The sequence below is a fragment of the Momordica charantia genome (genome assembly GCF_013281855.1).
Source record: "Momordica charantia cultivar OHB3-1 chromosome 7 unlocalized genomic scaffold, Mcharantia_2.0 BLBB01000007.1, whole genome shotgun sequence".
NCBI classification, from domain to species: Eukaryota; Viridiplantae; Streptophyta; class Magnoliopsida; order Cucurbitales; family Cucurbitaceae; genus Momordica; species Momordica charantia.
In genome coordinates this window covers 5,981,419-5,985,594 of record NW_028275165.1, presented here as the reverse complement: position 1 = coordinate 5,985,594, position 4,176 = coordinate 5,981,419, and the positions used below count along the sequence as shown (strand labels likewise).

General features: G+C 29.3%; 1 long non-coding RNA gene across 2 annotated transcripts; it reads left to right on the top strand.

Annotated features, from left to right (window-relative positions):
• The first annotated feature begins 529 nt into the window (after nucleotides 1–529).
• LOC148210203 (uncharacterized) lies at nucleotides 530–1,308 on the top strand. Of its 2 annotated transcripts, none has more exons than XR_015792115.1 (2): nucleotides 530–986; nucleotides 1,103–1,308. It is a non-coding gene; the product is annotated as an uncharacterized LOC148210203 (long non-coding RNA). The 2 variants fall into 2 exon arrangements; XR_015792116.1 differs by having other exon boundaries at nucleotides 1,098–1,308.
• The last annotated feature ends 2,868 nt before the right edge of the window (nucleotides 1,309–4,176 follow it).

The window sequence follows — 4,176 nt, the reverse complement described above, 5'->3', positions numbered from 1 at the left end:
CAAGTTCCTTTGATAACGTTTTGTTTTTTGTTATTGTTTCTTCATTTTTAATAAAGAAAAAAGAATTACTTGACCACAACATCCATGAATTCAAGTATGGTAAAAAAATCTTTTTTATTTATGTTTTGGAACGAGTTGGAAATGTGAACAAGAATAAAAAAACTTATTTTAGTTGTTTTCGAAATTTCTATAAAATTTGAGAATGTTTTCAAAAAAGAAGAAACAAGAAACATAATTAATTGCAAAATGCTTAGATTTCTTAAGAAAATTAGAAACGACAAACAATAAACGGGAACGTTACCAAACTAGCTCTCAACAACCTATTACACTTTTAAAAGTGAGAAACGTCTCATATTAAACACAAAATTAAATCATTTATATGTTCCCACATACAACCTAAAAATTTAGGATTAAACTTGTAATTAAAAGAAAAAGTGAAAAATGTAGGAAAAATTTAGGCATTAGGCATTAGTGGGTTTTTTAGAGTAGAAATGGTTTTTCAGATCAGATGCATGTACGAGGTGTTCACATCATTTCATAGTCATCTGTTAAATCCAACGGTGCCGATCTGCAGAATTCATAGAGAGGGAAAGAAAGATAGAGAGAGAACATTTCTGGAAGTGAAAACCTTTTTATTTTTTATTATTTTTTATTTTTATTTTTTTGTCTTTTTACACCCTCGCCTTTCCAATTAATCCCTTTATAGACCCACCTCCTCCACACCCTCATTATTCTCACTCATCTCTCTCTCTCAAAGTTTCAGTTTTAGGGTTTGAAAAGAGATCATCTGAAGGAGGACTGGAAGGCGTCTGTTTTGTTTTGAGGGGAATGTTGTCTGGCTCGAGGACACTTCAATTTCTTCGTCTCGAACGTCGTCGTCGTCGCGATCTCGGTCTCGGTCTCGATCGCTTAGTGTCGTCGGACCAGGCTTCATTCCCCCCAATTAATTCAACCTATGGCGTCGCCGTCCACACACACTCACAAAGGTTTGCCCTATTTCTATCTATTTTTCACTTCATTTATTTATTTATTTCCGTTTTTGGTAATGGATTTAGTGTAAAATGTTTTCAAAGTTATTAATTAAGAAGGTTGTGCAGTGCAGATTGGTGTAATGATGAAGCTTTTTGACTTCTCTTTGGCTCCCAAAAAGTAGTTTTTTTTCTTTTTTATTTTTTCATCATTGCCTCTTTTATCTCTCGTCTTCTTCTTCTTCTTATGATCTTGTAATCATGTATTGTCTTTTCTCCTTCATCATTAGGCCTTATTTTCATTTTTTATTTTATTTTATTTTATTTTTTCCCTCTCATCTATATTGTTTCTCAGATCTCTCCCTAATTCTCTCTGTCTCTGTCTCTCTATCTTCTTGCATGTCTTGGCGTTGATAGCTTTGATTAGGTCAATCAAAATAAAGGAAAAAGATGATGGGACTTGTTGCAAATTATAATTATGGTGATCAAGTTTATGGATTTTTTTTTTCTTTTCCCCTTTTGTTTTTGCCCTTGGTTTTACTCTTCTTTAATTAACAAATTACAAAACATAGATTACGTTTCCAAGCCCCTTATTGGTCATACTTTCAAATATTAGGGCTTTCTGATCTTGCAAGCATGGAATTTACAGGATGGGTGTGTTGATTTAAATCTATTCTAAAAACAATAAATATATTATAACCTTTCGTTGGATCTTTTTCCCAAATCTGAAAAAGAAGTTAATTACTATGACCCAGAAATTTAAGGGGATATAGGTTTTAAGGTAAGTTTTAGTTTTTTTTCTTTTCTTTTTAATTTATATTAACAATTGCATTTTTCATATGTAAGCTCCAATATTAGCACAAGATCTGGCATGGAGACTACTTGGTATATATGAAATATGGAGATAAAATAATGTTATAGATGTTTGCATCCACAGTTTTTTTTTTTCTAGTTCTATATTAAATTGTTATTAGATTAAATAAAACTCAACAAATTTGTAAATTAAGGTGGCTATTATCTTATTTTTATATATTCTGCACACTTTAAGTTCAAAATGTACATTGTAAAAAGAAAAAAAAATCAGTGAAGTAGAACATGAAAACTTGTTGCTTTGCTTGTCAGTAGGAAAACTTGTATATCAGACAGAAGGTTAATTAGGAGATTAATTTTACAGCCAAAAGCCAGAAATAAACATTTTGGATCAAACTTCATATACTTTAAACTCAATGTTAGGAAAATAATATTATGTTTAAAAAAAATTGGAAAAAATACTTGAGGTTTTATCTATTCATTTTATTCTATTAAGTTAGTTAACAATATTGTTTTTGAATGGGTTTCTTTACAAAGTTAGATCTCTTTGAAGTAATTGCTTAATTTTGTTTTTAGTATTGGAGTGGAGAGCGATCTTCTGGTTGGACATAGATATCTTAACCCACTAAACTATGCCAAGATTGAAAAGCAATTGCTTAATTGAAAGTTAATATCAATGCTTAATTTATTTCCTTTTAACTTAAAAGGAGGTCAAAATGTTCCTTTTTAAATGGTTTTGTTTGAAATCTTAGTAATATTTAAAATAATTTTGCCATATTTGTATTTGTATCTTACACAAGCCTTTCTACTCCAATAACCAGCTAAGAGTACATCTAGAATATGATGGGCAAGGCTTACAAATTCTCACTTACCTTTCTCTATAATTGTACTATTGGGAAATTAATGTAAAGAGAGATTTTTTCGAGCTTAGATAGAAAGTTCTTTTGATTTATGTTTTAATTTAATAAATTTGGGTTGACTTTTTTGTGAAGCACCTCTGAGAACAGGGTGTAGTAAATAAGGGTGCATTTGAGAGTGATTTTGGCACGACTAAAATCACTTTTGCCATTGTCAAACTCACTTCCCTCCCCATTGATCATGTTTCACAAAATAGAAAATTCATTTTAGGAAAACTTAAAATTACTTTAAATTGATTTTTAAGGTATCACTTGAATGGTAATTTTAGAAAATCAATTATATTTAGATCTTTTTTTTCAAAATCACTAATTCTACCATCACTACTTCCAAACACACCCTAAGAACTCTTTTTGGAATCACTTTGTATTTCTAAGTAGTTTTATAATTTTTAAAATTACTTTTCATTATGTAATTCAAATCATATTTTAAAAAGTGCTTTTCTTTAAATTAAAACACATTTTACCCTTCAAAAGCTATATTAAAATTTTCCTGAATATAGTCTCTTAAAAAGAGGAGTATGTGTGAAGAATCCATCATCTAAAGATTTTAGCTAAGAAAAAGAATGTGAGTTCTTTTTATTTCTTAGCATAAATCGTGGATTGTGCGTTGCTATTATGGGGCGGATGTATGAAGGGACCAAGGGCACTTACCCTAGAATTTGGATAAATATAATATATTGTATTAAAATAGGTGGTAAGTTTTATCAAATCTTACCTCCAACCAAATTGAAACTAATGTTAGATCAGTGTTATAACTTGTTATTATTTATTTAATTTTCAACCCATTAATGTAAAACGAAAATAATGTTAAAAAACTAAAAAAAAAAAACTCACAAAGTTAATGAAGATCAAGTTTTGCACGAATTTAATAATGCTCAAAATAAACAATAAAATAAATTTACCAAAATTTATAAATTTAAAAAATAACCCAGCTCTACTGTAATCTAATGAAATTAAAACTTTTATGTAAAAATTAATATGCCTGAACAAGTTAAGGGTTGAATTTGATCCATTCCCATTATATTTATATGTGCTCCTGATGTAAGTTTATGGATCCACCACTGGTTATTAATCTCTGGGTTTTTGTCTCCCTCTTAATTTTTTTTTATTTGAGTATAACATGTGTGGGGATTCGAAGTCTCAATCTCTTGATTTGAGGTATGTGTCAATTATCGGTCAGTTATACTCGTTTTGGCCCCTCTTAAATTTGTTTTTTTTGCCTATTGTTACAAGAATTTGATTAAATTTATCGTTTGACCTCACTGTTGTAACCAAAAAGTTAAATTTATATTTGTAATTGATTTTTTTTAATTTTAAATTTTTGATTTTGTTGTTATTGTTGTAAAACTTCCAATAATATTGCCAATTGAGGTCCTTTGACTCAATCACATTAATAAAATAATATATCTGTAAACATTTTGGCACCTACTTGGCTACTCTTACAAAATAAACATACCGCGGGATTAAAAAAAAAAAACTAA